The following is a 17457-nucleotide window of genomic DNA, read 5'->3' as shown; positions in this document are numbered from 1 at the left end:
CATACAGACATTATCCTTTTTTTTCACACCTTTGTAAAAGCCCTTTTGAATTCCTCTTTGCTTTTTGCTTTCTGTGTGATGAAACAAAGGGAAGCATGTCACATAGATGGAAAATGCCTCTGTTTTTCCAGGGTGAGTAGACATTGTATCTTGCAAGGTCTGTTAGATGCAGAGTTAAAGATTTCAGCTGGGTGGAATATTTAGGAGGGCAAAAGAGCATTGAAAGCTTGAGCTGCCGCTCACTTTTCCATCCATGTGGCTTCTTGGAAAACTTAAGGGATGAAGAGTAGTGATTTTCATGGATTAAGGACCCCAAGACTCAAAAGAAGCAGAGAGATCAGTGCCCCGTGTGAGGATCGAACTCACGACCTTCAGATTATGAGACTGACGCGCTACCTGCTGCGCTAACGAGGCTTAACATCAATGGGAATTTGCGTGCCACTGCTGGCCACTATACTTGGAAGATGATGCAGGCGGCATTATTTTTTTTCAATTTAGTTTTCTCTATTTTTCCCAAAGAAGGGCAGAAAGTTTTCCCATATGGTCTAGCGGTTAGGATTCCTGGTTTTCACCCAGGCGGCCCGGGTTCGACTCCCGGTATGGGAAACGCAAGACCTTTTAATGACATGTACACTCCTAGTGCTGAAACCTCCAAAGCTGTTTTTCCATTGTAACCTCCAATCATTCCCTAGTTGTCAAAGCCAGGAATGCAGACAAGACAGGTCAAGCTGAGTCGGGAACAGGAAATCAAATAATATCAGAAACAGGGGCAGCTGAAGATCATCCAGCAACTAATGGCTCATGCTGCTTGCTTTAAATAGGCCACTGGGCACCAGAATCTGTCACGCATTGTGTGCGCTTTGGCGTACGCACATGCGCATGTGCACATGAATTCTCCTGGCCGTTCTTGCTCTTCTGCACATTCGCATTGGCAAATTTCTATGTGCCAATCTTCTACGAACCATTCTCTCATACAGACATTATCCTTTTTTTTCACACCTTTGTAAAAGCCCTTTTGAATTCCTCTTTGCTTTTTGCTTTCTGTGTGATGAAACAAAGGGAAGCATGTCACATAGATGGAAAATGCCTCTGTTTTTCCAGGGTGAGTAGACATTGTATCTTGCAAGGTCTGTTAGATGCAGAGTTAAAGATTTCAGCTGGGTGGAATATTTAGGAGGGCAAAAGAGCATTGAAAGCTTGAGCTGCCGCTCACTTTTCCATCCATGTGGCTTCTTGGAAAACTTAAGGGATGAAGAGTAGTGATTTTCATGGATTAAGGACCCCAAGACTCAAAAGAAGCAGAGAGATCAGTGCCCCGTGTGAGGATCGAACTCACGACCTTCAGATTATGAGACTGACGCGCTACCTGCTGCGCGAACGAGGCTGAACGGCAATGGGAATTTGCGTGCCACTGCTGGCCACTATACTTGGAAGATGATGCAGGCGGCATTATTTTTTTTCAATTTAGTTTTCTCTATTTTTCCCAAAGAAGGGCAGAAAGTTTTCCCATATGGTCTAGCGGTTAGGATTCCTGGTTTTCACCCAGGCGGCCCGGGTTCGACTCCCGGTATGGGAAACGCAAGACCTTTTAATGACATGTACACTCCTAGTGCTGAAACCTCCAAAGCTGTTTTTCCATTGTAACCTCCAATCATTCCCAAGACTCAAAAGAAGCAGAGAGATCAGTGCCCCGTGTGAGGATCGAACTCACGACCTTCAGATTATGAGACTGACGCGCTACCTGCTGCGCTAACGAGGCTGAACGGCTATGGGAATTTGCGTGCCACTGCTGGCCACTATACTTGGAAGATGATGCAGGCGGCATTATTTTTTTTCAATTTAGTTTTCTCTATTTTTCCCAAAGAAGGGCAGAAAGTTTTCCCATATGGTCTAGCGGTTAGGATTCCTGGTTTTCACCCAGGCGGCCCGGGTTCGACTACCGGTATGGGAAACGCAAGACCTTTTAATGACATGTACACTCCTAGTGCTGAAACCTCCAAAGCTGTTTTTCCATTGTAACCTCCAATCATTCCCTAGTTGTCAAAGCCAGGAATGCAGACAAGACAGGTCAAGCTGAGTCGGGAACAGGAAATCAAATAATATCAGAAACAGGGGCAGCTGAAGATCATCCAGCAACTAATGGCTCATGCTGCTTGCTTTAAATAGGCCACTGGGCACCAGAATCTGTCACGCATTGTGTGCGCTTTGGCGTACGCACATGCGCACATGCGCATGTGCACATGAATTCTCCTGGCCGTTCTTGCTCTTCTGCACATTCGCATTGGCAAATTTCTATGTGCCAATCTTCTACGAACCATTCTCTCATACAGACATTATCCTTTTTTTTCACACCTTTGTAAAAGCCCTTTTGAATTCCTCTTTGCTTTTTGCTTTCTGTGTGATGAAACAAAGGGAAGCATGTCACATAGATGGAAAATGCCTCTGTTTTTCCAGGGTGAGTAGACATTGTATCTTGCAAGGTCTGTTAGATGCAGAGTTAAAGATTTCAGCTGGGTGGAATATTTAGGAGGGCAAAAGAGCATTGAAAGCTTGAGCTGCCGCTCACTTTTCCATCCATGTGGCTTCTTGGAAAACTTAAGGGATGAAGAGTAGTGATTTTCATGGATTAAGGACCCCAAGACTCAAAAGAAGCAGAGAGATCAGTGCCCCGTGTGAGGATCGAACTCACAACCTTCAGATTATGAGACTGACGCGCTACCTGCTGCGCTAACGAGGCTGAACGGCAATGGGAATTTGCGTGCCACTGCTGGCCACTATACTTGGAAGATGATGCAGGCGGCATTATTTTTTTTCAATTTAGTTTTCTCTATTTTTCCCAAAGAAGGGCAGAAAGTTTTCCCATATGGTCTAGCGGTTAGGATTCCTGGTTTTCACCCAGGCGGCCCGGGTTCGACTCCCGGTATGGGAAACGCAAGACCTTTTAATGACATGTACACTCCTAGTGCTGAAACCTCCAAAGCTGTTTTTCCATTGTAACCTCCAATCATTCCCTAGTTGTCAAAGCCAGGAATGCAGACAAGACAGGTCAAGCTGAGTCGGGAACAGGAAATCAAATAATATCAGAAACAGGGGCAGCTGAAGATCATCCAGCAACTAATGGCTCATGCTGCTTGCTTTAAATAGGCCACTGGGCACCAGAATCTGTCACGCATTGTGTGCGCTTTGGCGTACGCACATGCGCATGTGCACATGAATTCTCCTGGCCGTTCTTGCTCTTCTGCACATTCGCATTGGCAAATTTCTATGTGCCAATCTTCTACGAACCATTCTCTCATACAGACATTATCCTTTTTTTTCACACCTTTGTAAAAGCCCTTTTGAATTCCTCTTTGCTTTTTGCTTTCTGTGTGATGAAACAAAGGGAAGCATGTCACATAGATGGAAAATGCCTCTGTTTTTCCAGGGTGAGTAGACATTGTATCTTGCAAGGTCTGTTAGATGCAGAGTTAAAGATTTCAGCTGGGTGGAATATTTAGGAGGGCAAAAGAGCATTGAAAGCTTGAGCTGCCGCTCACTTTTCCATCCATGTGGCTTCTTGGAAAACTTAAGGGATGAAGAGTAGTGATTTTCATGGATTAAGGACCCCAAGACTCAAAAGAAGCAGAGAGATCAGTGCCCCGTGTGAGGATCGAACTCACGACCTTCAGATTATGAGACTGACGCGCTACCTGCTGCGCTAACGAGGCTGAACGGCAATGGGAATTTGCGTGCCACTGCTGGCCACTATACTTGGAAGATGATGCAGGCGGCATTATTTTTTTTCAATTTAGTTTTCTCTATTTTTCCCAAAGAAGGGCAGAAAGTTTTCCCATATGGTCTAGCGGTTAGGATTCCTGGTTTTCACCCAGGCGGCCCGGGTTCGACTCCCGGTATGGGAAACGCAAGACCTTTTAATGACATGTACACTCCTAGTGCTGAAACCTCCAAAGCTGTTTTTCCATTGTAACCTCCAATCATTCCCTAGTTGTCAAAGCCAGGAATGCAGACAAGACAGGTCAAGCTGAGTCGGGAACAGGAAATCAAATAATATCAGAAACAGGGGCAGCTGAAGATCATCCAGCAACTAATGGCTCATGCTGCTTGCTTTAAATAGGCCACTGGGCACCAGAATCTGTCACGCATTGTGTGCGCTTTGGCGTACGCACATGCGCACATGCGCATGTGCACATGAATTCTCCTGGCCGTTCTTGCTCTTCTGCACATTCGCATTGGCAAATTTCTATGTGCCAATCTTCTACGAACCATTCTCTCATACAGACATTATCCTTTTTTTTCACACCTTTGTAAAAGCCCTTTTGAATTCCTCTTTGCTTTTTGCTTTCTGTGTGATGAAACAAAGGGAAGCATGTCACATAGATGGAAAATGCCTCTGTTTTTCCAGGGTGAGTAGACATTGTATCTTGCAAGGTCTGTTAGATGCAGAGTTAAAGATTTCAGCTGGGTGGAATATTTAGGAGGGCAAAAGAGCATTGAAAGCTTGAGCTGCCGCTCACTTTTCCATCCATGTGGCTTCTTGGAAAACTTAAGGGATGAAGAGTAGTGATTTTCATGGATTAAGGACCCCAAGACTCAAAAGAAGCAGAGAGATCAGTGCCCCGTGTGAGGATCGAACTCACGACCTTCAGATTATGAGACTGACGCGCTACCTGCTGCGCTAACGAGGCTGAACGGCAATGGGAATTTGCGTGCCACTGCTGGCCACTATACTTGGAAGATGATGCAGGCGGCATTATTTTTTTTCAATTTAGTTTTCTCTATTTTTCCCAAAGAAGGGCAGAAAGTTTTCCCATATGGTCTAGCGGTTAGGATTCCTGGTTTTCACCCAGGCGGCCCGGGTTCGACTCCCGGTATGGGAAACGCAAGACCTTTTAATGACATGTACACTCCTAGTGCTGAAACCTCCAAAGCTGTTTTTCCATTGTAACCTCCAATCATTCCCTAGTTGTCAAAGCCAGGAATGCAGACAAGACAGGTCAAGCTGAGTCGGGAACAGGAAATCAAATAATATCAGAAACAGGGGCAGCTGAAGATCATCCAGCAACTAATGGCTCATGCTGCTTGCTTTAAATAGGCCACTGGGCACCAGAATCTGTCACGCATTGTGTGCGCTTTGGCGTACGCACATGCGCACATGCGCATGTGCACATGAATTCTCCTGGCCGTTCTTGCTCTTCTGCACATTCGCATTGTCAAATTTCTATGTGCCAATCTTCTACGAACCATTCTCTCATACAGACATTATCCTTTTTTTTCACACCTTTGTAAAAGCCCTTTTGAATTCCTCTTTGCTTTTTGCTTTCTGTGTGATGAAACAAAGGGAAGCATGTCACATAGATGGAAAATGCCTCTGTTTTTCCAGGGTGAGTAGACATTGTATCTTGCAAGGTCTGTTAGATGCAGAGTTAAAGATTTCAGCTGGGTGGAATATTTAGGAGGGCAAAAGAGCATTGAAAGCTTGAGCTGCCGCTCACTTTTCCATCCATGTGGCTTCTTGGAAAACTTAAGGGATGAAGAGTAGTGATTTTCATGGATTAAGGACCCCAAGACTCAAAAGAAGCAGAGAGATCAGTGCCCCGTGTGAGGATCGAACTCACGACCTTCAGATTATGAGACTGACGCGCTACCTGCTGCGCTAACGAGGCTGAACGGCAATGGGAATTTGCGTGCCACTGCTGGCCACTATACTTGGAAGATGATGCAGGCGGCATTATTTTTTTTCAATTTAGTTTTCTCTATTTTTCCCAAAGAAGGGCAGAAAGTTTTCCCATATGGTCTAGCGGTTAGGATTCCTGGTTTTCACCCAGGCGGCCCGGGTTCGACTCCCGGTATGGGAAACGCAAGACCTTTTAATGACATGTACACTCCTAGTGCTGAAACCTCCAAAGCTGTTTTTCCATTGTAACCTCCAATCATTCCCTAGTTGTCAAAGCCAGGAATGCAGACAAGACAGGTCAAGCTGAGTCGGGAACAGGAAATCAAATAATATCAGAAACAGGGGCAGCTGAAGATCATCCAGCAACTAATGGCTCATGCTGCTTGCTTTAAATAGGCCACTGGGCACCAGAATCTGTCACGCATTGTGTGCGCTTTGGCGTACGCACATGCGCACATGCGCATGTGCACATGAATTCTCCTGGCCGTTCTTGCTCTTCTGCACATTCGCATTGTCAAATTTCTATGTGCCAATCTTCTACGAACCATTCTCTCATACAGACATTATCCTTTTTTTTCACACCTTTGTAAAAGCCCTTTTGAATTCCTCTTTGCTTTTTGCTTTCTGTGTGATGAAACAAAGGGAAGCATGTCACATAGATGGAAAATGCCTCTGTTTTTCCAGGGTGAGTAGACAATGGGGGTCATTCACTATAGCGCCAGGAAGTACTGGGCACTATGGCAAATAATAGCACCCATTTTCGCCAAATAAAACCGGCGAATTTGCGCATGAAAATTAGCGATATAAGCGAGGAACAATCATTTGTAGATTCTAAATTGCCGCTAATTCGCGCTACCGCGTATATACAAATGCCAATTCTTATTAAGTTGTTATATAGCACTGTACTGTAGCCATGATCCATCTATGTGAAAGAAACATTTTTATCAGAGATGTGCTCTAGTTCCCATGCATCTATTGATTTATATTGCAATTAGTATTCCTAGTTTTTTCCTTCTTTTACTAAGAAATGCAGTTATGAATGATTATTACATAGTAATGTCTGCTATTCTGTAAAGTTACATGTATTAATCATTTAGGTTACCTATTTGTTGTATGTTGTTTTTTTTTTCATGTTTTTGATTTATTATTTCTTAATTTAGTTGACTATAAAGCTGTAATTATTTATGTTCATTCTTTAATAATACTACACTATTATGCAGGTCTTGTACTTAGCACAATGGCTTAGTGGTTTGCTTGGATTTCTCCACACCACTCATGGTATGAGTTTAAACAGCAGCCAACCTACCATCCACCAGCTGTGTCTATTTTTTCAGTGCACAAGTGAATTAAAATAAACAAACAAAGAAATGTAAACTGCCCTTTAGCTAGTGTGTGGTGTTTGGAATGTCACATCATAATATAATTGAATACTTACATACCATTGCATGCATTTAAAGAGTTAATACAATAAAATCATTCACATTAAAGTGCATTAGCTATTTAGCAATCACCTATTTTCAGTATATATATATATATTTGTGTTGCTTTGGCTAATTGGCTAACTGAAATTCTCCTTTTTCCCACCAATGCAATCTTGTATGATTTTTCTGTGGGATTTGAACCCATGAGTCTTTCAATACCTGAATTTTTGAAAGTAGAGGTGCTCACTGCTAGCCTATTGGGCTGAGCACAATTATACATACAAAATACTTTTACTAGTGTTTGATGTGTTATACACTATACAATAAAGTGTATCAAATGTAAACTGCTTGTTAGCTAATGTGTGGTGTTTGGAGATTCACACCATAATATTAGTGAATACTTACATACCATCGCAAGCATTTAAAGAGTTAATACAATAGTATCAACCACATTAAAGTGCATTGGCTACTTGGCATTCACCGTATGCTGCTTTGGCTAATTGGCTAACAGTAATTCTCCTTTTCCCCACCAATAGTAATCTTTTAGGATTCTTCTGTGGGATTTGAACCCATGAGTCATTCAATACCTGAATTTTTGAAGGTAGAGGTGCTAACTGCTAGCCTATTGGGCTGAGCACAAATATACATACAAAATACTTTTACTAGTATTTGATGGTTTATATACCATACAATAAAGTTTATCAAATGTAAACTGCTTGTTAGCTAATGTGTGGTGTTTTGGAGATTCACACCATAATATTAGTGAAGACTTATTTATTTTTATTTAAGGTACTTCTATAGCGCCGTCAATATACGCAGTGCTTTACATATACATTATACACTCACATCGGTCCCTACCCTCAAGGAGCTTACAATCTAAGGTCCCTAACTCACATTCATATACTAGGGCCAATTTAGACAGAAGCCAATTAACCTACCAGCATGTCTTTGGAGTGTGGGAGGAAACCGGAGTACCCGGAGGAAACTCACGCAGGTACAGGGAGAACATGCAAACTCCAGGCAGGTAGTGTTGTGGTGTGGCATGGTTGGGAATCAAACCAGCGACCCTTTTTACTGCTAGGTAGGGATGAGCCGAACACCCCCCTGTTCGGTTCGCACCAGAACATGCGAACAGGAAAAAAGTTAGTTCGAACACACAAACACTGTTAAAGTCTATGGGACACGAACATGAATAATCAAAAGTGCTAATTTTAAAGGCTTATATGCAAGTTATTGTCATAAAAAGTGTTTGGGGACCTGGGTCCTGCCCCAGTGGACATGGATCAATGCAAAAAAAAGTTTTAAAAACAGCCGTTTTTTCGGGAGCAGTGATTTTAATAATGCTTAAAGTGAAACAATAAAAGTGTAATATCCCTTTAAATTTCATACCTGGGGGGTGTCTATAGTATGCCTGTAAAGGGGCGCATGTTTCCTGTGTTTAGAACAGTCTGACAGCAAAATGACATTTCAAAGGAAAAAAGTCATTTAAAACTACTCGTGGCTATTAATGCATTGCCGGTCCAACAATACACATAGAAGTTCATTGATAAAAACAGCATGGGAATTCCCCACAGGGGCCTTCAGGTCTGGTATGGATATTAAGGGGAACCCCGGCCAAAATTTTAAAAAAAAAATGACATGGGGGGCCCCCCTCTTTTCCATACCAGACCCTTCAACAAAAGTACCTCTACCATTTCACTAAAAAAACTGTCAAAAATGTTAAAAATGACAAGAGACAGTTTTTGACAATTCCTCTATTTAAATGCTTCTTCTTTCTTCTATCTTTCTTCATCTTCTTCTTCTTCTGGTTCTTCTGGCTCTTCTGGCTCTTCCTCCGGTGTTCTCGTCCAGCATCTCCTCTGCGGCGTCTTCTTCCCTTCTTCTCCTCGGGCCGCTCCGCATCCATGGCATGGAGGGAGGCTACCGCTCTTCTCTTCATCTTCTTCATCTTCTTCTCCGGGCCGCTCCGCATCCATGCTGGCATGGAGGGAGGCTCCCGCTGTGTGGCGCTTCTCCTCTTCTGACGGTTCTTAAATAACGGGGGGCGGGGCCACCCGGTGACCCCGCCCCCTCTGACGCACAGTGACTTGACGGGACTTCCCTGTGGTGTCACAGGGAAGTCCCATCATGTCCCCGTAGGTCAGAGGAGGACGGGGTCACTGGGTGGCCCCGCCCCCCGTTATTTAAGAACCGTCAGAAGAGGAGAAGCGTCACACAGTGGGAGCCTCCCTCCATGCCAGCATGGATGCGGAGCGGCCCGGAGAAGAAGACGAAGAAGAGAAGAAGATGAAGAAGAGAAGAGCGAGAGCCTCCCTCCATGCCATGGATGAGCAGCGGCACGAGGAGAAGAAGGGAAGAAGATGCCGCGGAGGAGATGCTGGACAAGAACACCGGAGGAAGAACCAGAAGAGCCAGAAGAAGAAGAAGAAGAAGAAGAAGATGATGAAGGAAGATAGAAGAAAGAAGAAAGAAGAAGCATTTAAATAAAGGAATTGTCAAAAACTGTCTCTTGTCATTTTTAACATTTTTGACAGTTTTTTAGTGAAATGGTAGGGGTACTTCTGTACCCCCTTACCATTTCACACAGGGGGGAGGGCCGGGATCTGGGGGTCCCCTTGTTAAAGGGGGCTTCCAGATTCTGATAGGCCCCCCCGCAGACCCCCACAACCACCGGCCAGGGTTGTGGGGATAAGGCCCTTGTCCTCATCAACATGGGGACAAGGTGTTTTGGGGGGCTACCCCAAAGCACCCTCCCAATGTTGAGGGCATGTGGCCTGGTACGGTTCAGGGGGGCACTCTCTCATCCCTCCCTCTTTTCCTGCAGCCTGCCAGGTTGCGTGCTCGGATAAGGGTCTGGTATGGATTTTTGGGGGGACCCCACGCCGTTTTTTTTTTTTAATTTTGGCGCGGGGTTCCCCTTAATATCCATACCAGACCTGAAGGGCCTGGTATGGAATTTAGGGGAACCCCCACATCATTTTTTTTTTATCTTGCTTCGGGGTTCCCCTGTGGGGAATTCCCATGCCGTTTTTATCAATGAACTTCTATGTGTATTGTCGGACCAGTAATGCATTAATAGCGGCGAGTAGTTTTAAATGACTTTTTTTCCTTTGAAATGTCATTTTGCTGTCAGACTGTTCTAAACACGGGAAACATGTGCCCCTTTACAGGCATACTATAGACACCCCCCTGGTACGAAATTTAACGGGATATTCCCTTTTTATTGTTTCACTTTAAGCATTATTAAAATCACTGCTCCTGAAAAAACGGCCATTTTTAAAACTTTTTTTGCATTGATCCATGTCCCCAAACACTTTTTATGACAATACCATGCATATAAGCCTTTAAATTTAGCACTTTTGATTTCTCCCATAGACTTTTAAAGGATGTTCCGCGGCATTCGAATTTGCCGCGAACACCCCAAATTGTTCGCTGTTCAGCGAACAGCCGATGTTTGAGTCGAACATGAGTTCGACTCGAACTCGAAGCTCATCCCTACTGCTAGGTGAGATTGCTACCCACTACACCACTGTGCTGCCCACTTACATACCATTGCAAGCATTTGAAGAGTTAATACAATAAAATCAACCACATTAAAGTGCATTGACCATATGCTGCTTTGGCTAATTGACTAACAGTAATTCTCCTTTTCCCACTAATAGCAATGTTTTAGGATTCTTCTGTGGGATTAGAACCCATGAGTCTTTCAATACCTAAAATTTTGAAGGTAGAGGTGCTAACCGCTAGCCTATTGGGCTGAGCACAATTATACATCCTAGCCAATAGGCTAGTGGTCAGTGCTTCTACCTTGAACGACTAAAGCCTTAAAGAACTCATGGGTTCTAACCCAATAGAGGGTATCACTTACTAAAAGATTGCATTGGACTCAGCAGTATATCCTTTTTTTTTTTTAAACTTGTGCGTGGAGATCCCATTAAATTCTATGCCAGACCCAAAGGGCTTGTTTGTTTAATCGGGCGACATTCCCCCCTGTGGGATTTGAACCCATGGGTTGAGTTAAAGGCAGGAGTGGAGCCCACTAGGCTACTGAGCTGAGCACAATCATACTAATTCTTTTACTTCTATACAATAATGTTTTTCATTTAAGGCATTCATATTATGGAAACAACCGTGCTCATACTGATGTGGCATTGGCTATTAGTCACTGGCCTATTTTTAGCATATGCTGTTGATAAAAATGTAAGCTTTACATAGGTGATATAATCGTTGGGATTTGAGCTCAATTATATTCTGGGTATAATATTACTCAGCACATTGACTTAGTAGTTAGCACTCTTAACTAGCAGCCCCTGGGTTCAAATACTAACCATGGCACCAGTTGGTTGAAGTTTCAAAAACTAGTCTTTAAAAGCACTCTAAATTTTAAAAACCTAGCCCCCTATGCATTGCACCAATAGGGCAATCATAGTGGCTAGTGTATGGAGATGCTATAATTTTTTTGGAGCTGCACGAGTCAAGACATGAGAAGTTTCTTAACAGAAATCCAAAGTAGAAATTCCCTTCCAAACAAACCTCAAATATGTAGTCTAAGGTCTAGGTAGAAGCTAAATGAATGAATGGATTCTTTAGCCAGGTCCTCATCTTACAGTGGTTGCCTATATGTAAAGTTAAACGCACATACATTGGCCAATCAGATTGCATAGTGTATGGGCAGCTTAAGTCAATGAAATAGAATAAAGAGGTGACATACTTGTTCAGTTTCAAATATTTATCTTTATTCAAGAGATTTTTGGAGGGGGGTAGCAAGCTCAAATGTCCCCGCTCTTTGCCAGCCACGGCTTATTGCACCATGTGCATACTTAAACATGCAGTAAAACATGCATGATTCTGATATCTGGTGCAGGTTCTTTTAGAAACGAGAAGCAATTATGCACCCCCATCAGCAGCATACAGGAAAGGCATGGCCAGGTTGCTGGGCAGTTTCCAAACCACTTCTGATATGCCAGGGTATTTATGCAGGTTCTAGATGCCAGTTCTTGCCTTGTACCACAAAATATCCACTTTACACGAATGAAGACGAGTGGAGGACATGAAGATGGCTTTCTGCTGTCTTGAACCACAAGCAGGAGCACTCCTGTAAAATGTGAGGAAAGGATATGTGACATTTCATCCTGACAATCACTTCTCAGTGCAGGCTAGCTTGAGTTTTAGTTTCAGTCTTTTGCAGATCAGGACTGAGGTTATCAATTTTTGGCCTATGACATTTTTTACAAAGGCAGAGGTATTTGTACCTATTTGGCTTCTATGTATGAAGGTACAAAACATTCTCCGGACAGCAGCCCCACAGCCACTCGAATATTTACCTGAGCCACATCATGATCCACTAATGGGCACAAGAGCCTTGGCTGTATGTGTACTCTTCCTCCTGATTTGCTGAGACAGCAGTGACTGCTTTTGGCTAACACTGTATAGAGGGAGAGGGAGGCAGGGGCAGAGCTTGCACTGTGTATGTTGCCAGGCATGCACAGTAGTGGCTCATGGGCAAGGCTTGGGTGCTCCCAGAACAAGATACGTGCTCGGAGGGCACTTGACAGGGGGTAGGGGCCACAAACTCCAGCATAATCACCAATGAAAAGAAGGGTCATGTCTGTTCAGTTGCTAACCACTGCAGTGAGTATGTAAGTTAAAGTGATTGTAAAGCAAAAAATATTTATGAAAAAAAACAAAACATATACTTACCTCCATTGTGCAGCTGGTTTTGCACAGAGTGGCCCAGAACATCCTCTTCTGGGGTCCCCCGGCGGCTCTCGTGGCTCCTCACACTTCTGATAACTCCCTCGGAGAAGCACTTCCCTGAGGGAGTTACCTTGCAGGAGCGCTCCCGAGTCCAGCATTCATCCATAGAGGCTGAATGCAGGACTCAGCCCCGCCCCCGGCGCTCACGTCATTGGATTTGATTGACCGCAGCGGGAGACAATGGCTGCGCTGCTATCAATCTATCCAATTCAAGAGCCGAGAACCCCAGGCAGAGAGAGAGCGCATTGCTGCCAGGTCAAGTTCCAGGGCTCAGGTAAGTAAAACGGGGGGGCTGGGGGGCCGGTCACTGACAGGTGTTTTTTCACCTTAATGCAAAAAACACGAACCTTCACAACCCCTTTAAAGAGGTCTCTTATTTTAGCAACTACAAAAACATATAAGATAAGATTGAAAAACACACCTGTGACGCCAGACAGTCCATCAAACCAGGCTTCCTGGGGTACATGCCATGATGTTAATTGGCTGAAAAAACATAAAACACATTTAGATACCTAGCTGAGGTTATTGTTCCTCCTAAATATTAGACATGGGCACTGACAAAAACTTATTTTTTATCGTTTTCGTTTCAGTTTCATTCTTTTTTTGCTTTTTTTGGAAATTCTGAAATTTGGAATTTTGACATTTAAAAATTTCCAAAATTTTAGAATTTCCAAATTTCAAATTTTCGGATTTCAGAATTTCCGAATTTTGTATTTTCGAATTTCCGAATTTTTGAATTTTTGAATTTGTCGGATTTCCTAATTTCCTAATTTTTGGATTTCCGAATTTCCAAATTTCTAATTTCTGAATTTCCGAATTTCATTAATTTTGGAAATTCGTAAATTAGTAAAATCGGACAATCGGATATTTGGGAAATTTTGAAAATTCAGAAAATCGGGAATTTCGGAACTGCAAACATTCTGAAATTTCAGAATTAACGTCAAAATGTGTTCAAAAAATCACCTAGAAACAAAAAGAAAGAACAAAACATAAATTAGTCCTTCCCATCCCTTCATGTGACTTTAGATGCCTTAAAAAAATACGTGTTCTGCGTAAAAAACAATACTGTACCAATAAGCCACCCAGACGGCATTTGTCCACCCTCAAATTTCCGGAAAAGGCCCGTCTGCTTCAAGATGTAGGCATCATGGCATGACCCTGGGAAAGCCACCTGAACACTCATTATGCGCTGTCTGGTGTCACACACAACATGGACGTTGATGGAGTGGTACTGCTTGCGATTCCGATAGGCTGCTTCACTTATCCTGGGGGCCCTGATTGCCACGTGTGTACAATTAATGGCCCCCAGGATTTGTGGCATTTATGCATGGTGGTAGAAAGCCACTTTCACGTCATTCCACTCATCTTCATTTTGTGGCCAGTGAATAAATTGTGGTACAAGGTCAAGAATGGCATCTATGACCTGCATAAACACCCTGGACACCGTGGGTTGGCTTAGACCCATAATACTTCCAGAAGTGGCTTGGAAGCTGCCCCGACCCAAGATGTACAAAGTCGCAAGCAACCTGACCATGCCTGGCACAGCATGACTGCGGTATGAAGAGGGTGAAATTTTATGCTGTATCAGCTGATAGAGGTGCATAATTGCTTCTCGCCCTAACCTAAACTTTCTATGGATATCAGAGTCCCGCATGCTTTGAAAATATGCCCGTGGGGCAAAAAGCTGTGGCTGGCGAAGGTGAGCCACAGGTGCAAAAACTTCCTACTCGGCTGCCTCGCAAAAGGCACCAACAAGTACCGCCACTGCCAACATCACTTGCTCCTCAATCTCTGCCATTTTGTGATTAGAGGATCTCACTGGCGAACATGTGCACATAAATACGCGATGGCTAATTAGCGTACGCACAATAATATGCTATATATAGACCACATTGCACTGTGGGTGTGTGGAGTTGTGAAGTGAAGTTGGGTTGTGTGCTGTTGTTCTTTGCAATATTTGGTAAGCCATTTCTACAAGATTGTAATAACATATTTGCTAATAATGCACTGCTACTTGTTGATGGTACCAGTAACCAACTTTGGACTTTCATATTTCAAATAGCTTTTTAGTACTTTAAGTTAGTATGGAGTTCTAGTTATCTATGTTCATTATTTGATCATTTATCAGTGGTATATTTCTGCTCTAATTGTACTGATCAAGGTAGTTTAGTGGTTTGAGCTACTGTTTAGTAACACTCAGCAATCACTCATTTGATGGGTTCCCAAATAGGTCAACACCTGGCTGAAGTAACAATGGCAAATGCATAAGTGCCATTATGTGTTTGTAAATGTGCCCTTGAAATTTTAGACAGGTGGTGGCATGTTTTGGATTGGAACTCATTTACTTGTGTTTTTCGAGATAGGAGTTATGATTACTACCGTGTTTCCCCGAAAGTAAGACAGTGTCTTACTTTCTTTTTATCCCTAAAAGCCCCACTATGTCTTACTTTCGGGGTATGTCTTATATTGGGAAAATATGTTGGGGGGCTTTGGTGAGATATCAGGGGTCTTAACAGACCTCTGATATCTCCCCCTTGAGACAGAGAAAGAGACAGAGGATAGAGATTCCCCAGTCCCTTTCTCTGCAGCGTCAGCTGCACTGAGAATGAAAGGAGAGAAGACAGCGGCTTCTCTCCATTCATAAACTGACACATTGTAATCACAGGAGATTACAATGTTTCAGTTATGTGAATGGACAGAGTCAGCTGACTCTGTCTATTCACAAAGGAAGGAGGGGGAGGACGGAGGAACGGAGGGGGAGAACGGAGGGGGACAGAGAAGGAGGGGGGAACGGAGGGGACAGCGGGGAGGCACAGAGGAGGAAAGCGGAACGGAGGGGGAGAACGGAGGGGGACAGAGAAGGAGGGGGGAACGGAGGGGACAGCGGGGAGGCACAGAGGAGGAAAGCGGAACGGAGGGGGAGAACGGAGGGGGACAGAGAAGGAGGGGGAAACGGAGGGGACAGCGGGGAGGCACAGAGGAGGAAAGCGGAACGGAGGGGGAGAACGGAGGGGGACAGAGACCCGCACCCCCAGCGGCCCGCACCCCCAGCCCCACTCTTTGTACCGCACGTCACTGGAGGCAAATCCCCCCGTGTTTCCCCGAAAGTAAGACATATGTCTTACTTTCGGGGTACGGCTTATATTAGCTGACCCCTCTGAAACTCCCGATACGTCTTACAATCGGGGGTGTCTTACTATCGGGGAAACACGGTAAGCAACTAGTGTAGTGTTTTGAAAATCCGCTCCATAACAGGTCATGTTTTCAGGCTTGCCATTATTTTGCACAGGTTATGTGATCACCTTTGTAATTAACACAGCTGTTTCATCTGAGGGAAATCCTGAAGACATGACGTGACTTTGAGGACTGGAGTTAACACTGAACTAGTGTGTACAGCTCTACCTTCAATATATATCATTACCATAACTAAACAAAAGACAGATCTACATACAACTCAATATTAGAAGATACCAGTTGAATGTAAAATTATGTTTATTATGTAATTGAGCTCTAACTATAAATATTTAATGTTTAACACTGCAAAATACCAGACATTACTTATACTCCGATGAAATGTCTTTGTTGGCTGAACATGCTAACAAAACAATAATATGAATGACATTATAAATAACCACTACAGCATAGTTAGAATACTTCTACTATTCGTCTGTCGCACATAAATGTACAACCACGCTAATTCACAATCATGCATTGCTTCCCTAATTGGGATATATATTGGCCATTTTTTTTTTTTTAGAAATTTCTTTATTAATTTTTCTATTACAAAACATTCTACAACTTACATTTCTTACATGTCTCTTTTTTTTCCCCTTCCTTTCCCAATCTTCAGTTTATCCGCTCTCACAGGAGCTACCATATACTTTTCATTAATAATCAGTACATTGAGAAAAAACAATTAAACATAAAAAAAATCATTCTTCCCCTTAAACCCTTAGGCTCTGTTTCCACTATTGCAACCCCAAAGTCACGCGATTTACAGTGTGACTTTGCAATGCGATTTTTGATGCAATGTCATGTGACCGGTGAAAACCATGGGAGAACAAGTCGCACTGAAGTTGGAACAAAGTAGTGCAAAAACCTTGTTTTGAGTGGCACCAATTAGAACAGGGAACATTGAAAAAGATGGGTTTTGACTTGTCATGCGACTTCACATGTGTCAAGTCGCACAACAACTCGCAGTAGTGGAAACAGAGCCTTAGGATAGTGGCCTTTTCTCTAAGTGAAGCTGTTCGAAACAAAATAACAAGAGGGACAGCAAAGAGTACCAATGTGATGACTGTATAGATCACTTTATACTATGCTTATCCAGTTCCTTTTTATCATTTCTCAAAGCCATGATTTTGACAATGTTGTCCCCTGACACATGTCTCTCCAGCTGCTATTACCACATACCTAAAATCTAACAACTGTAAAGACACATCACCTACCCCTGCCTCTGTGATTTTTCAGCTGTCTGCATGCAAGCACACATGTCCACCGCTACAAAAAGCAATTACACTTGGTAATAGGTTCTCCTTCAGTCAGGTTGTATTTTCCCAGTTTCCCACTTCCCCGATTTCTGATTGCAGCTACTTCCTCTTCCAG

General features: G+C 43.4%; 1 long non-coding RNA gene and 13 other non-coding genes across 14 annotated transcripts; 6 read left to right on the top strand and 8 right to left on the bottom strand.

The window, feature by feature from the left end:
• Positions 1 to 341: 341 nt before the first annotated feature.
• On the bottom strand, positions 342 to 414 carry TRNAM-CAU (transfer RNA methionine (anticodon CAU)). The gene has a single exon. It is a non-coding gene; the product is annotated as a tRNA-Met (tRNA).
• A 120-nt stretch (positions 415 to 534) lies between these two features.
• On the top strand, positions 535 to 606 carry TRNAE-UUC (transfer RNA glutamic acid (anticodon UUC)). The gene has a single exon. It is a non-coding gene; the product is annotated as a tRNA-Glu (tRNA).
• Positions 607 to 1311: 705 nt separating this feature from the next.
• Positions 1312 to 1384, bottom strand: TRNAM-CAU (transfer RNA methionine (anticodon CAU)). Its single transcript has one exon. It is a non-coding gene; the product is annotated as a tRNA-Met (tRNA).
• Positions 1385 to 1504: 120 nt separating this feature from the next.
• On the top strand, positions 1505 to 1576 carry TRNAE-UUC (transfer RNA glutamic acid (anticodon UUC)). The gene has a single exon. It is a non-coding gene; the product is annotated as a tRNA-Glu (tRNA).
• A 110-nt stretch (positions 1577 to 1686) lies between these two features.
• On the bottom strand, positions 1687 to 1759 carry TRNAM-CAU (transfer RNA methionine (anticodon CAU)). The gene has a single exon. It is a non-coding gene; the product is annotated as a tRNA-Met (tRNA).
• A 905-nt stretch (positions 1760 to 2664) lies between these two features.
• On the bottom strand, positions 2665 to 2737 carry TRNAM-CAU (transfer RNA methionine (anticodon CAU)). The gene has a single exon. It is a non-coding gene; the product is annotated as a tRNA-Met (tRNA).
• A 120-nt stretch (positions 2738 to 2857) lies between these two features.
• On the top strand, positions 2858 to 2929 carry TRNAE-UUC (transfer RNA glutamic acid (anticodon UUC)). The gene has a single exon. It is a non-coding gene; the product is annotated as a tRNA-Glu (tRNA).
• Positions 2930 to 3634: 705 nt separating this feature from the next.
• TRNAM-CAU (transfer RNA methionine (anticodon CAU)) lies at positions 3635 to 3707 on the bottom strand. The gene has a single exon. It is a non-coding gene; the product is annotated as a tRNA-Met (tRNA).
• A 120-nt stretch (positions 3708 to 3827) lies between these two features.
• Positions 3828 to 3899, top strand: TRNAE-UUC (transfer RNA glutamic acid (anticodon UUC)). The gene has a single exon. It is a non-coding gene; the product is annotated as a tRNA-Glu (tRNA).
• A 713-nt stretch (positions 3900 to 4612) lies between these two features.
• TRNAM-CAU (transfer RNA methionine (anticodon CAU)) lies at positions 4613 to 4685 on the bottom strand. The gene has a single exon. It is a non-coding gene; the product is annotated as a tRNA-Met (tRNA).
• A 120-nt stretch (positions 4686 to 4805) lies between these two features.
• On the top strand, positions 4806 to 4877 carry TRNAE-UUC (transfer RNA glutamic acid (anticodon UUC)). Its single transcript has one exon. It is a non-coding gene; the product is annotated as a tRNA-Glu (tRNA).
• Positions 4878 to 5590: 713 nt separating this feature from the next.
• Positions 5591 to 5663, bottom strand: TRNAM-CAU (transfer RNA methionine (anticodon CAU)). The gene has a single exon. It is a non-coding gene; the product is annotated as a tRNA-Met (tRNA).
• A 120-nt stretch (positions 5664 to 5783) lies between these two features.
• TRNAE-UUC (transfer RNA glutamic acid (anticodon UUC)) lies at positions 5784 to 5855 on the top strand. The gene has a single exon. It is a non-coding gene; the product is annotated as a tRNA-Glu (tRNA).
• A 6037-nt stretch (positions 5856 to 11892) lies between these two features.
• LOC141134740 (uncharacterized) lies at positions 11893 to 17449 on the bottom strand. The gene is made up of 3 exons (XR_012243269.1): positions 17301 to 17449; positions 13274 to 13335; positions 11893 to 12190 (listed from the first exon to the last, which is right to left on the bottom strand). It is a non-coding gene; the product is annotated as an uncharacterized lncRNA (long non-coding RNA).
• Positions 17450 to 17457: the final 8 nt, after the last annotated feature.

Source organism: Aquarana catesbeiana, linkage group LG03 (assembly GCF_042186555.1).
Source record: "Aquarana catesbeiana isolate 2022-GZ linkage group LG03, ASM4218655v1, whole genome shotgun sequence".
Lineage (NCBI taxonomy): Eukaryota > Metazoa > Chordata > Amphibia > Anura > Ranidae > Aquarana > Aquarana catesbeiana.
Note: the sequence above shows the minus strand (reverse complement) of the source record. Positions and strands in the feature narration are given on the sequence as shown.